The sequence below is a fragment of the Colias croceus genome, chromosome Z (genome assembly GCF_905220415.1).
Source record: "Colias croceus chromosome Z, ilColCroc2.1".
Taxonomy (NCBI): Eukaryota; Metazoa; Arthropoda; class Insecta; order Lepidoptera; family Pieridae; genus Colias; species Colias croceus.
The window spans coordinates 6,984,782-7,010,598 of NC_059568.1; the positions used below are offsets into that span (position 1 = coordinate 6,984,782).

The 25,817-nt window shown below is 33.6% G+C and overlaps 1 long non-coding RNA gene across 1 annotated transcript; it reads right to left on the minus strand.

Annotated features, from left to right (window-relative positions):
* Positions 1-20,342: 20,342 nt before the first annotated feature.
* On the minus strand, positions 20,343-21,788 carry LOC123705517. The gene is made up of 3 exons (XR_006753313.1): positions 21,774-21,788; positions 20,859-21,054; positions 20,343-20,411 (listed from the first exon to the last, which is right to left on the minus strand). It is a non-coding gene; the product is annotated as an uncharacterized LOC123705517 (long non-coding RNA).
* Between the last annotated feature and the right edge of the window lie 4,029 nt (positions 21,789-25,817).

Below are 25,817 nucleotides of genomic sequence, written 5' to 3' on the forward strand. Positions count from 1 at the left end.
TGTGATTTGCGAGCGGTATCACATAGATATGTTGCGCTGAATACGATAATGTATTGGGTATTGGTTCAGCGGGTCATAAGTTCATAAGTTCATTTTATGTGAATGTCGATTTATTTTGATAAATGTAATGGGAAGAAGAATACAATCTTCCCTCTCTCACTAGAATTATTAAGATATTAACTCATACCTCGATCGAGCACGGAGATCTTTGAATTGAGTTTCACTGTCAAGTATAATATCGGCTAAAATGGGGAGTAAGTTCTTCTATACCTAAAGTAGTTAACTCGACCGTGAAGATAGCTTTCAAAATTCCACATCAATCTCTTTAAGATAAGAGTTTGGCACTCATTAGAAATATTCCCATAGTTCCTAATTACAAGGACATAGGTTTTGCTTTTGACGTTTGCTATTGTATACCTCAACATATTTTTCTGAATATTTTGTACCTACTCTTATTTTAATTGACCTTTACCATAAAATAGGTAATCAGAACTATTTGTTTATTTTTAAAGATATTTTACTTTCACTCATGTAGATGACGGACTAAATCCCAGAGCACGAGCCTTGAAACTAAGAGGTGTTCTTTCAGCACCTATAGGTTCGATCCAACGGTAATAGGAACTATTATAAAAAATGTCATGGTCTAAAATTACAGATCATAATATGGTTCTTTATTTTATTTCCGTTTAAGTGTAAATAATTTGTTCATACATGTATATTTTTTGTAAATCTTGATAGAAATTAAAGGATTTAATAAATTGCAGTTCTTTGGATTTGGGACTAATCTTAGAGCATAAGTAATCTGTTTCCTTAATTATAAATATGGCTATGACTCAGTGCTAAGGCCACACTATTATAATGCATTTTGATGCTCCTGTATGATGGTTCCGTCAGCAATTATGTACATTTTGATGGTGTAAAGAGGCACATATAGCGGTACCTGTTTCATTATAATTTTTCTCCCTTAGTTAACGGTACTCTACCAAAGATAACCGCGTCTTTTTGCCAAGCCGGGGCAACACATAGCGTGAAGCGTCTCTATTACCCGTGATCCTGCCCGAACTTGAGCAATCGAATGTCTTCTACTCTTTCGGTAATCTGCGTTGGGGTCACCCCATTATTTATTTTATTATAATAAATAAATAATAAAATAAATAAGAAACTGTAATTTTAAAGCTATGAAATATCTAAAAAAAACTAAATATTAAAGTATAAGTTAGTCAATGGTTTCGCTATTATAATTGAGATCATTGGGATTATATTTAATAATTGGGACTGTATGCAATAATAATGCTATTGCAATATCCAGTAGTGGAGAATTATTATTCAACATAACATCGGTATTCGGTACTAGGTATACCACCTAAAGCACGACCAAAAAAGGTGCATCGTACTTTCGTTTTGGAAATTTAAAGTATCCATATTAGAGAGTGGGTTGCTCCTAGGGCTGACTTTGAGTAAATTTGTAAATTAAGCCGCTGAAAACGACATTGCAGCATCAAACCGTAAGCAGTGAGGGGTAGAGAGGCATTTCTGACCATGTAAATAGTAATAAATGTTATAAGTATGTAATATCTTTAGCTCATATAAAATACCTTTTAACAATGTTTGCAAATTTCGGAGGATGTCACAGAAATTGGATCAGAGTATTTAAACGATTCCATATATTTTATAATCGTTAAATTAAAAACAAGTGATTATACGAAAATTAAATGTCAAGATGTAAATAAGAAGCCGGATAAAACGTCGGCTCGTAATTAATCATTGCTCTATTTCAGTTCAACGCAGTACATTCATATAGAAAGCTCGTACAACTTTTAATTCATATTTTATTTCGATACAGAGATAACGATTTTATAATGGGATTCTCTCGTATGTGAATTTTAAATGTTTAATTATTATAGTGTTATTTAGTTTTCAGCCAGTTTAGTTTTCATGAGCGGTACTGTATTTCATGTTTGTTATTTCGTAATATTAATATACGAGTTGTAATAGTGTGTATCCAAGTTGTAATAGTGTGTTATCTTGTGTAATCCCGCCGGTATATATCCTTCCACATCTCGCTGTATCGCCAAGCTCCCAAAGGAGAAGGCACTTTAAGAAGAAGTAGTTCGCAAGCGAAGATATAATATTGTGTTCACGAATGTCCTAGAGCCGTTCCAGCGAAGGCGCAGGTGGACGCAATTTTCATTTATATTCGTAGATACACCTGCGAAGTGGACTAAATGTGTTCCGTATGCTGCGGATGGCCGCGATGATTCACCGACCTATCCCCAAATTATATGCACCGCTATACTTGAACATCCTCCGCCTGAAAATAATTCGGAAAAAAGCTGTTTTTTAGATAACAGGCAAATTTAAGTTCAATCTGTACCAAATTTTAATAAAATTCTTAAAATTTTAGCATTTTTAAGTCAATCGCGTTCAAAATACCAAAACGTGAAATCAAATCGTATTGTTGGTATTTTTACGTCACATAAATAACTTGGATTGTTGGCAGAGCTCGCGGTGACTCCTTTATGACTGTATCGGGTGTAAAGATTGAAATAACTTTATAGTCCGTGAAGCCGATGAATAGGTTTGATATGATTTGGAAGTGTATTTTAATGTTTTATTGCATTTTATAAATAGCTTCTTCATACGATCTATCGTACAGTATAACGTGACGGAGCGGCGCCTTGTCTGTATGTCTCTTCGTTGTGCTAGACTGAATCGATATTGAAAGAAGCTTTATATACCATTGTAATTTTATAATATATTTTTATTAATTAACCTATTCTACTGAATAAAATTTAGAAACCAAATCTATATAAATCTTCAAGAATAAAATTACTTGCATTTTTCACGAGAATGCGAAACGTCTCACTTTCTCTATTTATTTTTCTCCATAAAATATAAGCTGACGCAAGGAGGCAATGACGCATTTTCAGTATTTTCCAGGTGCTTGCATTTCTATTGAAAACTTTGTTATCATAAAACTGTGTATTTCTAAGAGTTTTTTTTTTTTTCAGAAAAAATGTAGCGATTATTTATAGGTATTTGTCAATTAGAATTTTAATGTTAATTTCTTACCTTTTATTTTGTGTATTCTACATATTTAATTCGTTTTTAAATACAACGTTACAGATCTTAATATTGTCCTGTCAGATTGAAATTAAAAGACCACTTATTATCTACTAGATTGCTTACACAGTTTGCTTAAAAGGACATTCGCAACTTATATAAATTAAAGATTTATACTTACCGATAAATTAATATACATATAAATAAATCTTGTAATCAATATAATATGATCAATGATGCATAGATTAATGTTTGCTTATATAAGATTTTATCATATTATATTAGGGAAAATCTCTTTTTCATAAACCAAATGTAATAAAAAAATCACTTCCAAAAATATACATGGTAGTTATTTATTTCAATTCGAATACTTCAAAAATCTTGATATCAGCTAACCAATCTTTCAGCACCCAAAATAAACCATATTCAATATGCATAATGTATGTATATGCAGGTATATGTGCAATGTTATGTCGTTAACAAAGATGACATCGTACGTAGATATATTAACCGAGAGATTGAACAACTTGGCATGGTACCTGAATCACTGAGTAGAGCAAACTGTCATTCTGTCTATTGCACGTAGTCCCAAACGCAAGTGTTGAGATAGGCTCAATTTGCACTAAAACACAACATTATTTTATAGGTAGAAGATAAATTAGAATATTTAAGACATTGATATTTTTAAATATATTAATCATTCCTTCAGACGATTTTACTGATCATTTTTACTATTAAGATCATGTAAAAATATACACAAACTAAAAATGCATGCATAGATAGCATTTAAACAAAATGGGTTGTCAATTTTATTTCCAGAAAAAGTGAGGAGATGTAAATATATCATATCTATAATATAAAAATGAATCCCAAAATGTGTTGGTAAGCGCATAACTTGAGAACGGCTTAACCGATTTCGTTAATTCTTTTTTTATAATATTCCTTGAAGTTCGAGGATGCTTCTTATGTAGAGAAAACGTGAATATGTACCACGGGCGAAGCCGGGGCGGACCGCAAGTATAAAATAAATGTAGGTAAATTATTACCGTTGATTCATAATTATAAAAAATCCATGAATCTTGCAAAATATAATTCAGTAGGTATTTATACAACGCTGAAACGAAGAGAGCAAACAGTTGTCGGCCTGTTTTCAGTTTTCTAAATAACTGGCTAGGTAAAGGTGCGCCGTCGCCTACGCACTACTATTTCTGATCTCGATGGAATGTCGGCAACATCGTCCATTCGATCATTTCAATAATAATAATTATATTGCGTTAATTAAACGCTTTTTACTGGTTTTAGGAATAGTATCGTAACGAAAATGTAGCAAACGTGCCGTTTTAAATATCTCCGTGCTTTATCTTGGAATAAGCTTTATCTATAAGTTGTGCATATGTGGCCATATCGTAGATTTGCTCATTTCATGATATGATCGGTCATTTCACGAAATGGTCGCATTTCATGAAATGGCCAACATGGTTTGATCAGATCGTTAAATCATCAACGTTTCACGATATGGTCATCCACATTTGGCCAGATCGTATAAAATATAAAAAGTTCGTAAAACATTAAAAAATTCTGAATATTTTTATTTATTATCATTTAAGATAGTGCCATGGCAGTGGCCGAATGCCAGAAGCGAATGGTTTTTGCAAAACAAAACATTTAGGTTAGGTTAGGTTAGACTTTAATAAAGAACGCACGAGCCGAGCGAGCAAAGCGAGCGTGCCGCGGTAGCGGCCGGCGAGTGCCAGAAGCGAATCGCTCTTTAAAAAAGGAACAATTATAATAACATAGGATATAAAAATATATTTATGTAAAGGATTTTAGACGCATTTTTTCCTCAATATAAGATATCCGCATTTTTCATAGTACTCGAACCTCTTCGTCGTAAATTATTTGCTATGACTTTCTTCATATTGTAATAAAACGAACTGTGAAGTTTTAAACTGCGAATAATTAAATTTTCGCCAGCGGCCGCCATCTTATCACATAAACACAGCGCTTGCAGCGCCTCTACCAATAATTAATGTAACTATTTTACGATATGATCAAATAATTTTGATCATTTCATGAAAAAACCGCGCGTTTAGTTGGCCATATCGAGAAACGATTTCTTATCATTGATCTGCCCAAACCACATCATGATGTGGCCAATAGACATTCGGCCATTTCATGAAATGCGACCATTTCACGAAATGATCGATCATATCATGAAATGAGCAAATCTACGATATGGCCACGACACATACACAACTTATAGTTATAGCCTTTTTAACACAGTTACATATAACTGTGTTAGCTATTAGATTACCTGCAACTTTAATGTTATATCGGTACACTTTTATGTGGTGAGCTTTCAATTTTTCTTCACACTTTTATTTTTCTACACAGACATACATTGGAATTTGGAAATAGGAAAAACCACTTCCGAGCGGCTACTGTCATGACGATCTAATTTCTTATAGTTTTATTTACTTGTTGTTGTGTACATGTACACACTATGTTAAATCTAAAATAATAATCCCACCAAAAACATTTTCATGTAAAATGTTGCCAAGACGAACCCATATGACTCGCACGGTCAAAAAGTTATCAGATCTCATGTAGAGCCAAGCTTCTAACACTACACGCCCTAACTCTACAAGGTCTAACTTCACAAACTCTACACCTTAGTCAAAATATGTGGCTTGGCCATTTCGCTACATTCACATCGGCGTAAGGTGAAAAATTAATTAATTCACTGTTCATTACTTTTGTGTTATACAATAGTTCTTGTAGTAACGAACGGCCAAGCCACATATTTTGACTAAGGTGTAGAGTTTGTGAAGTTAGACCTTGTAGAGTTAGGGCGTGTAGTGTTAGAAGCTTGGCTCTACATGAGATCTGATAACTTTTTGACCGTGCGAGTCATATGGGTTCGTCTTGGCAACATTTTACATGAAAATGTTTTTGGTGGGATTTCATTTCTTTTTGTAAGTTGTTTGTAACAAAATTTTAAATGTCGATTAAATTTTTTTTTAACAAGGAGTACATATACGGGAGTACATGTACGTATATCTATAGGGGAACCAAGTTTTAGATTATTAGATTAGACCTCTAGCGTCATCAAAATTTAATTTAAAATTACAGGTCTCATACAAACTCCCATCCCCTAGTTTAAGGAGTTGGGGGATGAAAGTTACAAGTTTTATAATTTTTTTGTTGTTTGTGTGCTAATACTAGCTTACATACAAAATTTCAGCTTTCTAGGACATTAGGAAATACCTTAAGAATTTTGATGATCATCAGTGAGTCAGTGACGAAATTAGCGTTTTTTAGATATAAATAAAATCTGAAGTATAAAAGCTAATGTAATTAAAACTTAATATGTTCAATAAGTCCGCTATTGACAATATATCCCGAAAATTTTGTTGATCTAGCATAATCCAAACCCAAGTTATGAGGGTTCAAAAAAACGTCGAAGCGCTTCGAGAAAAGGTAGGTAGTGCCCGTGCGCTTCGCTTGTTCGCTTGGCTCGTCTTGGCGGGGGCACTACCGTGCCCCCAGATTATAAATGTGTAAACGCTTATATTTCGTTAATTTTTAAATTATTTCATACGAAACTATTTTTAGTTTCTGACTCACCACAGTGAGATGTTATTTGATTTGCTCACTGTATTTTTACCAACAGTGTTAAAATTATTTTTTCATCGCTGTACCTAAGGTTATTGTGGACACACCTCGGTCAGTCAACAAATTCATACCTCATATCTTAATTATCCATTATATATATTATCCGGTTTATATACCAAATTCTAGGTAATAAGATATTAACTGCAAGGCCTTAAAAATATAAAATTAAACAATAACCGGTAATAAGTGCCAAGATGATCACGTAAAACATTTCATTTATCTCGATTCGTAGAGCGACATTGGTTTTAAAAATAAGTATTTCACATTATTTGTACATTACATCTATTAACGCATTTCTGTTGGCTCGCCTTGAACTAAACCAATTTCAAGAAAATTCAATTAGTTAAAAAGGTCATTCCAGATTCAGCGGTTTACGGTTACGTTTACAAGATATGGTTTATCTAACAATTAGGTATTAAAAACTAACGTATATTAATCAGATATAATTTTTGTAAACATTGGCGATGGTAATTTTTAAAGCATTTTGCATTTTTGGAAGGCTACCTACGTCCACAGGCTACGTCGTACCTGATTAGATTATTTTTATATATTATATAAAAAAAAAATGAAAGACGAAAGGAAAATTATATAGCCTAATTCTTATTAATATTATAAAATAACTCTGTCTGTCTGTCTCTTTTTCACGCCTAAACCACCAAATATGAATTTTCGTACAAATTCTGTTCCAGACCTGAACGGGACGGGACCGGAACGGGAACTATCCGAGTTTTAATTTTTACTACGTAGACAAATACGGGTGATAAGCTAGTTTACGAGTAGATAGATTGTTAACCATGATTAAATCTACACAATAATTGACATAGAAATAAATAAGTACTAAGTTGAGATTAATGGGGACATTATTTTCAGAAACGCGCAAGTCGTAAACATTTTCTTAAGAAATTTCAGAGCACCGAAAGCAAACATTAATATATGTTGTTATTTGAAACGACGCAGCCGCTAGTGATTCACGTGTTTATATTTACGAGATACTATAATTCGTAATTCGTATGCGGTTTCCCGAAGCTTAGACCTAATTTTTCTTATGAAATTGATAAAAATTCTGGTACCACCTTTTGAGTTTTAATGCGTACCTAATAATGTTTGAGAACCATCAAATCAAAAAATTTTATCCTTGTTATCTCTGTTAGCTACCACAATCGAGACTTTCGTACACGAAATTATTGGGCGTCTCATCAAAATAAAGCTAAAAACGGAAAATTAGCTTGATAGTAGTCACTTGCAAAAATGGGCGATGTCTCCTGAACTAATAGTCTACTTGTATTCTTTAATATTCTTTTTCTTCGTCAATACAATAATATCTATGGCAGCGAGTCGTAACCAGAATCATAAATTTGTTTAATTTTCCTTCAGTAACTTAATCTAACAATAATGTGACGAACATTCTCTATACTAAACATTTAAGTAAAATTTGTAATAAGTATACATCTAGAACGATGTGCCGAGTCTATGTTACAATATTTTCCATCAGGAACTCAGGTTGATATGTATTGAAGGTGTGATATGCACGAGACTTCTTATATTTAGAGCGCTCTACATCTGAAGCTCAGTTTCGCAATGAGCTTGTAAGCGTGGGCGCATGACATCGGCCTTGCATAGATTATAACAAACAGATTCGTACAACATTGTGAACTCATGGTTATAACATATTGTTAGGAAGATCTCATACTATGATAGATTCCATCATAAAAATTAACGTACCTAAATACGTATAAATTAATAATTATATATACCTGTACCTATATAAGTTATAAGAACAGTACATTATGGATAAACACCATAAACAAGAATATTCTTATTTATACCTTACATATATATATAGAAAAAACAGCAGCTTTGATCTTCTCGTGCCCGGGTAAAAAGTAGCTATATATTATTCTAGTCCATAATCTATTTGCATACTAAATTTCAATCAAAGACCTACATTGTTGAGAGTGCGATACAAATGATGAATAGAGCTCATAAAACAAACATCCAGAATGCAGTAAAGGTAATAAAATTAATAATTAGATGTTTTTGAATCTCTTATCAAAAAGTCGAATAATTCATTTTGCTAGATGCTCATAAAATTATACTCTTAGTTTTATATCTTCTTCTATAATATAAAAATGAATCGCAAAATGTGTTGGTAAGCGCATAACTCGAGAACGGCTGAACCTATTTCGATAAATCTTTTTTTATTATATTCCTTGAAGTACGAGGATGGTTCTTATGTAGAGAAAACGTAAATATGTACCACGGGCGAAGCCGGGGCGGACCGCTTGTCTATAATATAAAAAAATGAATCCCAAAATGTGTTGGTAAGCGCATAACTTGAGAATGGCTGAACCGATTTCGTTAATTCTTTTTTTATTATATTCCTTGAAGTACGAGGATGGTTCTTATGTAGAGAAAACTTAAATATGTACCACGGGCGAAGCCGGGGCGGACCGCTAGTTAAAGATATAACTATGATTTATTCTTTGACATCGTAACATTCTGGTAAATTGCTCGACAGGTAAGCGCCGATTTCAACAAGAAGCCCTACATAACAAGTTATTTACAGATTCCACTAATTTGACAGTAGGTATATGTGGCAGGTACAATACCTGCAGTATTTAGTATACCACTAAGCTTAGCCACTAAGTATTACCTACTACCTATATGAAATGTGTGGGTACCTAGCGTCAATCTATCTAGAGTCGAATATTATAAGAGATTTACTTCTTTCTGTGACTGGGATATTTTTAACCGACTTCAAAAAAAAGGAGGAGGTTATCAATTCGGCCGGTATTTTTTTTTTTTTTTTTTTTTTTTTTTTTATGTATGTACACCGATTACTCCGAGGTTTCTGAACCGATTTACGTGATTCTTTTTTTGTTCGATGCGGGATGGTGTCGAATTGGTCCCATAAAAATTTTATTCGGCTAGGCCTAGTAGTTTTTATTTTATGAGCATTTTTGTCTGTACTCGATGACTTAATTTCAATGTAGCAAGTAACTTTGATTCACTTCCCGGTAACCGATTGAGCTGAAATTTTGTATACGAATGTAAATTGGATAGCGATGAAACATTATCATGACATGGAGCTGATCTGATGATGGAATCGGAAGGTGGCCATAGGAACTCAGTAATATATTGACTCAACTTTATCGAGTTTGGGCTCGTTTGATTCGTGTTGAAAAATACACTAAAAAGTATTAAATAAAAATAACTGCGTTAAAAACAACCGACTTCAAAAACGGAAAAGTAAGAAATAAAAAAGATTTGATATTATTAATTACTACATATTATTTTTATGTGCTATTTATTAAATAGGTTTGAAGTCGGTGCCAAACACTAAGCACTTAGTATTAAGCCCATGCACCGACATCAAACCTTTTTAGTAAATAGCACATAAAAATAATATGTAGTAATTAATAATATCAAATCTTTTTTATTTCTTACTTTTCCGTTTTTGAAGTCGGTTGTTTTTAACGCAGTTATTTTTATTCTTATATTGTGCGTAAGTTCTTCCATTAATTTGGCCTCAAATATATTTCTAAGGACATTATTTATCCCTACCAATAATATTATGTATCCCATTCCCTAGGAATATTTTTTTTATATTTTGACCATTTTCCAAGCAATATTATAATTAGAATGAGAAGTCACTAATCGAAATTGCATTGGAAAAAGTGAAATTGCAATCTGTCTCTTGCAGAAAGTATCTTCCACCTGTTACCTCCGTTGTACGGTGTACCCCAGACAGATCCTAGCTATATTTTATTCATTGAGTTTATTCATAGAGCATACATAGAGCTGCTTGAAAAAGATTTTCCGTTTTTTTGAAGTGAAACTCCTTTAACGGTGTTGGAAAAAAAATAGTGTAACATTTTTTCGTTACGCGCGACATTTTTCCGTTACGCGCCATCTTTTTCTTATCCCTACCACGCGTGATTCGACGACGTATTTCTGTAAAGTTGCGTAGAGTTAATTATTTTTTGAAAAAAAAAGGTCATAAAGAAGTTTCACTTCTTACGTGTGTACACACACACATTTTTTTTTAACTAGGTATCTAGACTGTGGGCTCTGCGTACTATCATATTGGTGCTCTCCCTTTCTTTATAATATGGTTTAACTCTACTTTTAGAGAACCAGTAAATTAATTAATGAACCTTTTATAGAAAGTTATTTTTTGGATATTGCTTATAGAGCCTTGCATGGAGCCGCGTTCGATATATTGTATAGATTTATTATACAAAATATTATGAAGTTTTTTTTATGTAAACTCCAACAAAAAGCAGGCGACTCACTTTCTGCAAGGTTGTCACCACTCATTAGCGTTCGCAATGTCGGGGATTTTACAAGCGTTTTGCTGGTTTCCGAGAAACGAATAGGCTTTCTTCTTGAAGATGCTCATGTCATAAATAATTTGGAAACACCGAAACAGGTAACTTAATCTACAACTGCGTTGTTCTTGCCAACAAATGTCTTGAGAAATGCACAGTAGACGAGTACTACGTATGTTGTATGATGTGTACTTCTATCTCTTAAAAGTCGGCTAAGGGAGAAAATGGTAGAGTCAAGTGGAGGAACCGGTAATTGCTTGTGCTAAGAGGCGATTCACCAATGTCCGATATATCCGCGGCTGATTCATACCGATTAATATCTTATAAAAATAGATTTTATGCGTAAAACATGACGAATTTTTAGTGGTGCCATGGACTAATAAAATCAAGTGGACTGACGATTGTCATACTAGAGATCGTACCCCGTAATTTCAGCCTATTACTAGATGGCGCTCTGATTTGAGCTTTTTATTTAACTAGCTTTTACCCGCGGCTTCGCTCGCGTTAAGAAGTATTAATATTAATTAGGTATATTTTTTGCGGCTTTGGTACTTTTGTTTAGCGTATGTAAAAACTTAGGGCCTACAAAACTACAAAACTTTCATCACATATTTTATCCCCTTAGAGGTGGAATTTATCAAAATCCTTAGGGAATGCCTACGTCATAGTAGCTTTATGCATGCAAAGTCTAAGCCCAATCGGTATAAAATTGACATAGTTTCATACAAACTATCATCCCTTATTTAATCCTCTTGGGGGTAGAATTGATTCAAATCCTTTCTTAGGGGATACCTACCTGCATGCCAAATTTCACCCCGATCCGTCCAGTGGTTTGGGCTGTGCAGTCACCTTTGAGTTTTATATATTATATAGATGATTGAGATTTATATGGGCAGAACGTCTACGTCATAATGATCTATCTACATGCCCAATTTCATGCAAATACATCCAAGGAATAAAAAGTTTCATACAAACTTCTATCCCCAATTTTACCCCTTTAGGGCATGAATTTTCTAAAATCCTTTCTTAGGGGACGCCTACGTTATGACATCTACCTGCATGCCAAATTTCAGCCCGATACGTCCAGTGGTTTGGGCTGTGCGTTGATAGATCACTATATCAGTCACCTTTGAGTTTTATTTATATAGATTTGCAGTTTTAAAAGCGCCACTAGTGACCAATTTTAGAACTAAGGAAACAGCAAACTATTCGATTTTCAATTATTACATCTAGAGGGCGTTGTTTTAAAAACTCAGGTGTTTTTGAATTATTATTTTAGTTTTTAGTTAAGAGCGTTCATGCTCCTCACAGGGCTTAGTGCAGTTACGAATTGGCGTGTTGGTGTTATCAAGTTTGGGTCGCTGGCTAAGACATGCTGGACATTTCCAAGAAGACTTCTTTTCAGGTATAAACATGGCATAAAATCTCTTATCGTTGGTTCCAGCGCACTGCAAGTCATACGCTAAAGAACATAGGGAGCATCTAAGGAAGTGAGTACCTTTAATAAGGTTTCGACACCCACTACAAACATTCGACATAGTGATCAGAGTAGTGTATATCTGTGGCATCTGGGAGAAACCTGTTAACTCCATTTTTGGCAAAATTTTGTTAGATACATGTTTGATAAGTACAGAAAGCGCAGATTTTTTTGATCCAGGCGTGATATCTTTACGTCCACGGGAAGCAGGTGAAAAAAAATGGTACACTCCTGTTAAATCCAAGATTTTTGCTACAATCAAGATATATTATAATTATCATTAATATATCATAGTAACTTTTGATGCCAAACCTGATAACTAATATAACAAGTACATAAATGTTAATTCCAAGCTTTATGCCTATGGACTAAAACTTGTTAAGTCCCAGTTACCGCGTATGTACCTACCAAAAACATGAGATACCTACATGTTAATTATTGAAACTTATCAGATTTGGATTTATATTTCCAATTTGGTACATATATGACTAGTAAATAACAAAAATACAGTGTTATTTTAATGTAAATATCTATTTATTTTCATTAATATTTATATTTTAAAAATAACCACCTTTAGCTTTAATACAAAGTCTAACGTTTCCTGAAGTTTTCGACGATTTTCCGTAGCTCCTCTTCAGATATTTTGTTCCACTCACGAGTAAGTGTTCCAGCATTCAGCGCGTCTACACTTCTGTGTGAAGTTGCACAGGCACTCGCCTCTAGAATTGACCATACGCTATAATCCATTTCATTAAGGTCTAGTGAATATAGAGGGCGTTCCTTGGAAATTATGAACTCTGGGAAATGGTCCATACACCACTGCTGCACATTTGAGACCCTGTGAGATGGAGCAGAGTCCTGTTGAAAAGTCCACGTTTGGTCGCCAAAGTGCTGCTGGCTCCAAGGAAGAACTACACTCTCCAAAATATCGCGTCGGTTTATTTCTTGATTCATTTTCACACCTTTTTTACGAAAACGAGAGGAGGTTTTCCTGTTGAGCAAATGCCACGGCAAACCATGACTGCATCAGGTTTTTGCCGATGGGGGATAATTGATGTGGCTCCAGGGCGACTAGAAGAGTAAACTCTATCGTTTTGGAGGGTATGAGACTGTTCAATCGGAAAAATTTCTGCATCTATGAAAAAAATATTTTTCCACGCTCCACCAGCGGAGCGCGCTTTCAGTAAGCGACATCTTTCAAGGCGTATTTTCATTTTTATCATCCAAATCGCTGCGCTTTTCGCAGCTTGTATGCTGTTAACTTGAGCTCATTTTTAACAACTCGTTGCAACGTTGAATGACTTACACCTAAATCTCAAGCCATTTTTATTACCTTGGCTTGTGGATTGCGGGTCAATCTTTATTTGACGATATGTCGAAGCCAAGGCATCCTCACAGTTCTTTTTCTGCCTCTTCCCGGAAGATCACCAAGATGGCCAAGCTCATCGTAACGTTTAATAGCAGAAGAAACTAACTGCCGACTGATACCGAGAAGTCGCAGTAGGTATCTCGCACTGCCGCTTACCAGCCTCATATAAGGATATTATTGCAAACAATTACTATTTCTAATTTATTCTATTCACAAATAACTTTAAGTTGGCGCCAAATCATGTGAAAATAATTATTACCTAAAAAATAAAAGCAACGCAGCAAGTCCCATTTTTTAAATTTATTATTTTCAAAATTTTCAACGTAATTTAGAACCACCCTGTATATTACCTGTTATCTTTTGTATTGCATTGGCTCAAAAATCTACCCATAAAGAAATCCACCACAAGTTTCTCGTGCCAGGTCACACTCATTTAGAGTGTGACGGTGATCATGCGTTGATAGAAAGATTTGTTAAAAAGAGTACAACCCGAATATTGCAGTTCCTCAGGATTGGGTGAATGGTATAAAAATGACAAGCAAAAATTTCTCGGTGAAATTTATGACACAAACCGAATTTTAAGCCCGGCATTCACTACACGCACCGCGAGCCGAGCCCCGAGCCGTACCAATCCGTGGACAAATCCGTCATCGCCCACACACTACACGAGCGCAGAGTTGTAGTCCAGTCGACTGTGAACTTTGGTGAGCCTTGCACGTATCTATCCTACCACGAAAAAAAGCTCTCTGGCTCTAGTAGTCGGTGCAATATTTTTAACGCAGAAAAAAAGCGCGTGTGGGCAAAGGAATGGCTGAAACAACGAAGAAAAAAAGAACGAACGAACTAGAACTGCATATTTGTTTAACTTTTTTCAATTAAAATAATATACAATTTATAATAATAATGACCGATACGAGTAATTTTTATATTTGACTAGCTGCTCCCCGCGGTTTCACCCCCGTGGCTCCACTCCTGATGGTCGTAGCGTGATGATAATATAATATAGCCTTATAACCTTCCTCGATAAATGAGCTTTCTAACACCGAAATAATTTTTCAAATCGAATCAGTAGTTCCCGAGTTTAGCGCGTTCAAACAAACAAACAAACTCTTCAACTTTATAATATTAGTATACTTAATGATCTAAGATTAAGATTAGTATAGATTGGGTGAAAGCGCATATTTTACTCTATGGTAGTTTTCCAATTACAGCACTAGAGCGCATTGTGCGGCTTAATGCTTAACGTTGAATGTTTCAACTACATACAGCAACGCTTCGCACAATCGAGCACTCAAAAGTAATGTTTTCGCGTGATGCGTGCAATCGATGCCAACTCAGTGACAGAAAATTAACAAGTGTTTTCCCCTTTAGTACGGTTGTCGGTTTGCACTCGCAGCAAAACGCATACTTGCTCTGTGGCATTCGCACGTTTCCAGCGCTAGTCATTTTTATACTTTTTTATTGTGTATTAAATGCGTTTATATCTTCCTAAATGACTCTCATTAACCTTCTTAAAGATTCAGCCAGTCAGGAGCCATCCTGCCTCTAAACTTGGATGACTAAATTCCTTACACTTTTCTAAAATATGTAGCGATCACTAAATAATCTTGAAATTTAGTGGCTCAATTGAAGATGGTGTAAGTAATAAGTGCATAGGTGGGTACCTATAGGTCTACCAGAATCTGATGGCATATTTATATTTAAGAAATAAAAGATTTTCATGTGGCAACTTATTTGACAACTATCAAATTGGTTGTCAAATTATTTGTCTTTTTTGCAGTTGATAAATAATTTTTAGGATTTTGTCTAAAAAATCTTCGAAAATGTCGAAAAAGCCGCTGTGATCACAAGCAAGAGGTGTTGTTTATAATGTGTATAGAAAAATATTTGATGAAGAAGGGTCAAACACATCACAATTTTCAATTTAGAAGATTTTATTGGTAAATTGGACTTACCCGCTTTGATACTTTTAATTAAAAAATATTATATGTAGGTAACTATAATATTGTTTGTTGATTGGAATATAATTTTATGAAAACTTATTACAGGAGTTTCCAATACGGCTATTCGTCAAGTCCAAGCTGTCCAAGTCAATTTTATAATGTGTGTATCTGTTAATACTTACGAAAATAAACATAGTTCTTTTGGATTACACCTGGTCTTCTGAAATGTATTCGCCATAGAGATAAACTGTACCGTAAACATAAGAAAAACCCAGAAGATAATCAGGACAAATTAATCTTCCAACGCTACAGAACCTTCTGTAATAAGAGAACTAAACGGGAATACGAACATACCAAATTTCAGAAGATCAGGAATAATCCAAGGGCCGCGTGGAATGTTATCAAGGAGCTGTCAGGAATTAAAACAAGGGAGTCTTATGCAAGTAATTTACTGAATCGGTTCACCTGTAAAAAGTCATCTGTCAATGCCGTCAATAATTATTTTGCTAATGTGGGTAAAGATATGGCTTATAAAATTATTCACAGTACTCGGAGTGCTTCCTCAAATTATTGTAATACCCCTGAGGCTTTTCCACAAAACTCTTCTCAATCTTCTATAAATTCGATGGTACTACTGAGTATCGACAATGATGAAATCCATAAAATTATTTGCAATCTTAAAGACAAATGTGCTGTTGGCTAGGATGGGATACCCACGTCTGTCCTTAAATCGGCGAGGCATATACTCGTTCCTATTCTCTGTTACGTTTTTAACCTTTCCATCTCAAAAGGCATTTTTCCTACTGTATTTAAGAGAGCTGTTGTCCACCCGATCTTCAAGAGTGGAGATAGAGATGGTGTCTCTAATTACCGCCCAATATCTGTGCTTTCAGCTATTTCTAAAATCTTCGAAAAAGTGTTAAATAATAGGCTCCTTACTTTTCTTAACACCAATAATTTACTATCAAAAAATCAATTCGGTTTTAGACGTGGCCTATCCACGGAAGATGCTCTGTTGTCTTTGACCAATAGCATAATAAATAATTTTGAAGAACAAACGAAATCTGTTACTCTTTTTTTAGACCTCTCTAAAGCATTCGACACTGTCTCTATCTCTATTCTTATATCTAAATTGGAACGCTGTGGTATTCGTGGCTCTGTTCTGGATATTTTTGGTAGTTATCTTTCTGAACGTACGCAGTGTGTAGTTATTGATGATATTGTTAGTGAGCTTGAACCAGTTACTTTTGGCGTACCACAGGGCAGCGTCTTAGGACCTACCCTGTTTCTAATTTACATAAATGATCTGTGTAATTTGTCTCTTAACAACTGTAAAATAATTTCTTATGCCGATGATACTGCTTTGATTATCCATGCCCGAACTTGGGAGGAGGTTCGTAATGTTGCTGAAAATGCTCTAAAGATTGTTCAAGACTGGCTTCGACAAAACCTTCTCACGCTTAATATTGTTAAAAGTAAATACATAACTTTTGCCCCCAAACTTTCTTCCCTGCCTCCCTCAAGTTTCAACATATCCGCACATGATTGTCTCAAGAGCGACCCTAGTGATCAATGCAATTGTATAAGTCTTGAAAGAGCCACTAGCTTGAGATATCTGGGCGTTACAATCGATCAAATGTTCTCGTGGAAGCAGCAGATCGATACTGTATGCTCTAAAATCAGAAAATTAACATTTGTGCTTAAACGCCTCAGAGGAGTCCTTGATATCTGTTACCTAAAAACTGTTTACTATGCATTGATTCAGTCTGTTACCTCTTACTGTATAATATCCTGGGGAGGCTGTGTCAAATCTTTGATGATAAGACTGGAACGAGCCTAACGGGCTGTCCTCAAAGCTCTCGTTAACAAACCTCTCCGCTATCCGACCAGCGAATTATATGCTCTTTGCCAAGTTCCCACCGTAAGACAATTGTTTATTCTCAAAGTTGTTCTGAGGAAGCACTCAGACACTGTGTAGTGTGTATGACTTGGACTTTATAAATACTAGGCGCAGAAACGACAGAGTATGCGTTATTAAATATCGCAGAACAGCAATAGCTAGTCGCCACTATCTTTTCATAAGTTCGTTAATCTTCTACAATAAAATTAATCAAGTCCTCAATATTTACCCACTCTGTCATTATAAGCTAAAAACCATACTCCTAAATTTGCTTCTATCCCTCTCGTATGATGAAACTGAACTTATTATTAAAACCACCATCTAAACTTCTACATTTCTCACTCAACCTCACAAACTCACATAATCTCACTCTCGCATACTCACACACATAACATTCACACACTCTCTCACAAACACATACCTGCACATTTTTGTCTTTTTAATTTTGTATAAGTAAATCGTCTTACTTACTTTTATCATTACTTTGTGTTTCTGTTTTGGAGATATGAATGTTAAAATTTAATTAGTGGAACTACTAATGTTTGGAGGCGGGCGTTGGCACCTGTGCCGCAGCTTATTTAAGCTTTTATTATGGGTGCCATCGTGCATAAAGTTTTTGTAATGTGTTGTTGTGTTCCAAATAAACAATTTTGATTTGATTTTTGATAGTTTTATTTTACTTTTATTTTATTTTATAAAAAATTATAAGCAGTCTAGTTTTCTATCGATATAACATCGATATTTTCACATGGCATAATGATAATGAACATACAAATATAGGTATATGTAAATAATAATATGTATTACCTGTGTAAAAGTAATATGTATATTATACATGTAAGTATATGTACCTACATAATATTAAGTGGATATCTCATTATTAAGTACAGTATTGTCCACTTATGTAATGTGACTAATGATATTGAGAACAAACTAAAAAATAAGCAGTATCAAGATCGTTCAGTCCATTTTCCCTAGGGTTGCACACTCAAAATTTTGATTTCCCTAATTGCCATCAGATTCTGGTTTACCTATACCACAGTTTTACTGTTCTGTGGTACCTACTATTAACCTATTGTGTGAAGTGTGTGTGTACCGCCCCATACTACCTATGTATAGTCTGTCCACTATTTAGACAGCTTGCTTGCTTTTTGACAGCTCGACGGGTGATAGCGTAGACTGTAGACTTGGCGTAGACCAAGACGGGTGATAGGTACCAGAAGTGATGTACAAAAGATTATCGATTGTGATACTATTTCAATTATAAATTCAAAATATTATCATAAATCGAATCAGGAACGTAAATAATAATTACAACGTAAACATACTAATAAGATATGTAATAATAAGACCTCATATGTATGCATTTTATGTTAAAACTAAACTACTCTAATATTTTATTATTTATTGGTTTCTATCTTACAATTTGGTAGTCTTTATGTTTAAATTTATATAACATAATAGAAGAGTTTTTCTGTATCGGATACATTTTACAGAGTATTTCTATCGATTATTATAATCTATCGACCCATCATTGAATAATTCTGTGTAGAAATCACTTAGTTGGCGGGGCATGTCCATGAAGTACAATAATTATTTGTATGACATTTTAACATACAATCTTTATCAATGAATAAGGAATCACATGGAAGTGACATACCTACAAAAAAAGTGTGGCCGGCGCCATATTGCGTGTAACAAAACATGGCGGTGTTTAGTGCCGAGAATATATCGATAAACATTATTATTTTTATCGATATAAAAATAATATTAATATATATTTTTTGAAGTTATTCTTCTTTTACGCCAAAGAAGTAACTTCTAACGCGTGTACATAAGTAGTAAGTACGCACACTTTTTTTATTTATTTAAACTTTATTGTACAAAACATAGAAGTTAAATTACGAATGGAAAAAATGACAATGCCAATTAATAAAATTAAGTATGACGATGGCTGCTCGTGCCGGTAACACCTATACAGGGTTACTTGTAAAACACCAGCAACCTCGCAGGACAAGATAGCTAAACCTGTATAATTTGATAAATCCAGTTCAATTTTGATATAAGATATAAGGATTACGGTAGACTTACAATTTGGTATTTAAGTTATCTGCTAAATTGACCAACTGGTTTATTGGATATTTTGTTTTGTTTGACTGGTGTTTTTGAAATCAGATATTATTGGAATGTAGTATTAACGGAACTAACGGAAGCATGCCAGTAAAGAGCAAATGTGGTACGGGAATGCGGTATAAAATCTGTTATTATGCATTTTGCTACTATGGTATTACAGCCATGCGGGATGGCGCATGCTCCGGAAAAACAGAATAATTTAGTATTCGATTGTTTTATTACATTACTAGCTGTCCCGGTGAACTTCGTACCACCCAGTCATTGAATGTGCTGTTTGTTACCTTTTAGCTGAACTAATTTCAGTTTTGAGGAATGTAATATAATGATACAAAATAAATACTAATATAGGTAATAGTATTTTATTACGATGAAGAACACAATAAACAGTAATAGAAAAAAAAACACAATAATTACTTAATAACAGAGAAAATTATAGAACTAAACTATTTTCTGCAGCCTGGGATGCACTCGGATTCACTCTGTTCATTTTTGAGTTCGGGATTTGAGGCTCAACTGGTACCTGGAAATGAAATGTCACAGTTTACATTAACTAGCATTGTTCACTTTACATTTTAACTAAAATGCAATACATTTTAATTAAAAGGGCAATACTGATGGTTTGAAATTAATATTAACATTAGGGCTTACAATAGCGGAATTTGAATTTATATTTTTGGTTTTATGGCATTCAAATGCTTTATAAATATAAATTTATAAAGAATAGAAAAATAACTTAAAACACCCCATGTATTTAAAGTAAATTGCACTTTCCCTCAGTCAATAACATTTCAACAACCAAATATCACCCAAGTTTGTACTCAAAAAATCATATAAAACCATCTCAGTTTGTTCACAGGCCCCCTTCAAAATAGGTGAAACATTAGATTATAAATGACAGCCCTAAATCTAAATAAAAAGACCAAAAGTAAATTGGAAGACATCACGTGTCTACAGATAAAAACCTCACCCTGTGTGAATGCAGCGGCAGACATACTGGTATAGCATCATCGTGCAGACTAATCACATCCATTGTTCTATTGAAAGCACTTTCGGGGAAATGTAGGGAACATACTATGATAATTATATCCTTTACATTTGGCTTGATATTTTCAGTTTCAATTGCTTCTAACCATTTTCCTTTTCTATTTTCACTTCTTGGTAACCTTCAAAAAATGAATTTTTATGTTATTATAATTTTAGTCCTGACTTGACTTATTTATAAATACATTTTTAAAGTACAATAAAAGCGACTAATCTTACTTAAGTTACAAGTGATAACTGCGTTAAAAACAACCGACTTCAAACTTGCACTTGCAAAATTTACAAATACCTACAGACAAAAATGCTCATAAAATAAAAACTACTGGGCCTATCCGAATAAAATTTTTATGGGACCAATTCGACACCATCCCGCATCGAACAAAAAAAGATTCACGTAAATCGGTTCAGAAACCTCGGAGTAATCGGTGTACATACATAAAAAAAAAAATACCGGCCGAATTGATAACCTCCTCCTTTTTTTTGAAGTCGGTTAAAAATTCATATTAGGTAAATTTAAGTGTTTTATTTTCCCTTCTGCTGCTCTTGGCAAAATTAATTTGTTAATTTGGAAGTGTATTCACCAAAGCAACTATTCTTAAGATTAATGACACAGCCTTGGGAGACTCGCACGTCTTCATCGAACATTTTGCTGATGTCGATATAAGCCATCACTAGCACCCAAATTCATTATTTTACTAGAACGAAAATATACAAAATAAAGCTATATTTGATAACAATTTTGCACTGAACATAATCTGTGAATACTCCTCAATTCAATATACATGAAAATAACTAAATCAGCAAAGTAATAACTAATATTTCAGTCAAAACGTATATATACCGGTGCAAAGACAAACTTTTCTGGTTTTCATTCTTTCCGGACTCCGGAGCCACATCTCACAATACTGCGCTTTGGCCGTAAAAATAATGTACTCTGTGGCTTTGGCATTATGCCACTATTTGTCCTTGACTCCTTGACCACTCTATATGTTTTAGACACAAATGTTTGTCACAATCACAAAAATATTCAAAATTTTTCAATGTTTACTACGAAGCAATGACAGAGCATGTACATCATATTAATGAGAACTTACCTAGCGGCACACCCCGGACACTCCATACAAAATTATAGTTTTGACAGTCACACTGTAGAGACTGCAAATGTGTGTGTAAACTCTTTATGGTTGGCACATTTGTGACTAGCGTAAAAAAAAATTCGCGTTTTTCTGATGAAATACATCCGTAAACAGCACAATATCTAACCATTTTCTACGAAAAACGATAATCACAAATCCAAAATAATAAAATTGCTTTAAGTCAATTTGATTAATGTTGTCAATCTTCGTTGCGTTTCGTCTAAAGACGTCGTTGGTATCGTCCTTGCGGGGAAATGGGTACCATAACATGTCTGATCGTGCGGGGTGAGGTAAGTGTTTAATTTTGGCGGGAGGCGGAGAGTGTCCGTTCTGTAGCGTTTAGCTACTATTATGTATTCTGTGCTAGCGGCTAGCATGGCGCCCGGCCACAGTAGGTAGGTATTTGAGCTAACTTCAAAATATGTCAAACGGTATAGAATTAGCACCTTGATTAGCATTGGCACTGACTGACGTATAGTCATATTTTTTCACAAAGTTTTCACATATCAGAATATTCATTAGTTAGAAAGAGACAGTATTAGTTTTATTATTTCGGTATCGAAATGGATAATCTAATTATAATATAGGAATAATCAGTTGTTTGTAATAGAACAATATGTCTTGGCCTTAGAGTATATATACTATCTAAAGAGTGCGAACAACCAAGTGGTTGAGTGCTCACGAAGTGCGTTGCTCTGGATTTTTTTTCATATTTACGAATAAACATGGTGAAATGTGCAGTTCTATCTTGCAAAAACGATACTAGAAAATACACAAAATTTGAATCCACTATCACATTTCATCAGTAAGTCGATTGTTATACTTATTTTTATGAAAATAAATCTAGCATCGCGGGGGTGAAGAGGGAGGCGGACACGCGCAGGCTCGCTCGCGCGCCTCCCTGCCGCCACGTGATCGTAGTGATGTGACCTGACCAACGCTGTACTCGATATAAAGTTTACTAGAAGAACTATATTTTAACAAATTATTTATTTAACTTTAAAATTAAAACTCTTTTTAAAATGTATTATAAATAAATTTGTGGTGTGTTTTGTATGATACACTTTCTAATATTATGAATGCGACTGTATTATAGTATGTAATGTTACGATATATTTTCTGAACCGCTAAATTGATTTCGAAGATTTTAATAGTAGAATGGATAAAATTAAATGAAAAAATTAATAATATTATTTATTATATTATCATTTAAAATTATTAATTATTCCTTAATATTTTTTACCATTTTTAAAACATTATTATTATTGTTTGACTAGCTTCCGCCCGCGACTCCGTCCGCGCGGATGTCGGTCTTCGCGTGGATGGTTTATTTCTCCATTTTGAGTAGGTACCTCTGACAATAAAATCTTATAAATATCTATTGGACCCAATTCCCAAATACGGCTAGGCCTATAATAATGTACGCAACGTGTGTTCGCGGTTCTACGGAACAACGTCTATGGATAAAACTGAAAAATTAAGATTAATTTTTTTTCTACGTATTTTTCCAGGATTAAAAGTATCCTATTTTACGCCCAGGATATTAAGGTATAATTATACCAAGTTTCATCGAAATCGAACCGCTAGTTTTCACGTGATGCCTTCACATATAGACAGACAGACAGACAGACAGACAGACAGACAGACAAAAATTTTTTTAATCACATATTTGGGTTTGGTATCGATTCAGTAACACCCCCTGCTATTTATTTTTTCAATATTTTCAATGTACAGAATTGACCCTTCTACAGATATATTATATGTATAGAAGATTTATTATTAAAAAAATAGCACTAAACCCGATCTTTTATTTTATTAACTTTATTATTTAAAAAGTACTCACGTTTTTCTGATATTCCAATTAAACATATTTTTTTAAAGTACTTATAATTAATACAAGAAAATTTCTTATATAATACATATTTAATATTCAAATGGAATAAAAAAACTTTATTCAGTTGGTAAACAAATTTAAAATTACATATTTATACTTTATTCATATATTTTTCCTTTAATAATTTATTGAACATAAAATTTACTTATGATACATATTTATTTACATAACTTATCGTAAATATAAATATATTTAAATTAATAAATATTTTAATTAATAAATATATTTATAGCAAGGCAGACTGGTCTAAATATCATGAATTATCAGAAACCTGTTTTTCAAATTTAGATATAGATAACACAGAACCAATTGATTTGTATAATAGTTTTGTAAATATTTTGTATGATATTAGAATGTCAACTGTTCCAAAACAAAAATCCCAACAATCTTTAAAAGTAATGAGGAAACCTGCACCTTGGTGGAATAATAAATGTGAGGATGCAGTCAAAAATTCTAAGTTAGCTCTTAGAGAATATAGACAGTCACCAAGTATTCCTAATATTATTAAGTATAAAAAACTTGATGCTCAAAAGAAAAGGATATTAAAAGAGGAAAGTATTAATTCATGGCACAACTTATGTACTAGTTTTAATAGAATGACACCTGTTTCTCAAATATGGAGTTACGTAAAAAGATTTAAAAGAATAGGTTCTTGTCATAATAGGAATTTCAATGATGACTGGATTCCAAGCTTTTTAGATATCATATCAGATTCAACACAGTTAAATGAAGATAGGTTATATGCCATTTTACATAAATCTGTTGAAAACTCTAAAAATGCATTTCTCAATAGCAAATTTACCATCAATGAACTGTACATTTCAATTAAAAGTAGGAAAGATACAATACCAGGGTAAGATAGTATTTCATACTTATTAATTAAAAAGTTACACTCCAATGCGCAAGAAATTTTATTAAATATATACAATAAACTTTGGTTAAATTTAGTAATACCAGACTCATGGAAAACTCAATGTGTAATCCCGATTTTAAAGCCAAATAAACCTGCGAACAATCCTCTATCATATAGACCTATTTCTATGTCATCATGCTTGGGCAAACTTTTTGAAAATATGTTAAAATTACGTTTAGATTACTTTGCTGAGACACAGCAAAAATTACCAGACACACAGTTTGGATTCAGAAAAGGAAGAAGTTGCTCTGAAAGCTTTGTATCTCTTATATCAGACCTTAAAAAGGCAAAATTGAGTCACAGTAATGTTATATGTGTCTTTTTACATGTTAAAGGTGCATTTGATAATGTTAATATTGAGAGCTTGTTAAATGTATTGCAAGAGTTGGAATTACCAAGACATATTTTAAACTGGATTTTAAACTTTTTATATAAAAGAACTCTATTTGTAAAATACAACAATAAATTACATGGACCTAGAACTGTAAACAAAGGGACAATGCAGGGAGCAACATTATCACCTTTATTGTACAACTTATACACATCTCAGATCCTTAATTTTGTAGACACATCAGAAGTTAAAATATTGCAATTTGCTGATGACTTGCTTTTATATTGTGAAAATCAAAATCTTAACATAGCTGTTGAAAATATGAATACAGCATTAAGACAATTGCATTATTATTATAGTAACATATTAAAACTTCAAGTAAGTTCGGAAAAAAGCAATGTTCTAATTTTTAGTAAAGATCCTTTTGCACACTCTACTGTAAATATTAAATATAATAATGAAATCATTCCTAGTACCAATCAACATAAATTTCTAGGTGTCATACTAGATGATAAATTGAAATTTGATAAGCATATTACTTACATATGTCAGAATGCTATGAGGGGCATAAATATCTTAAGAAGCTTATCAGGAACTTTTTGGGGATCTGA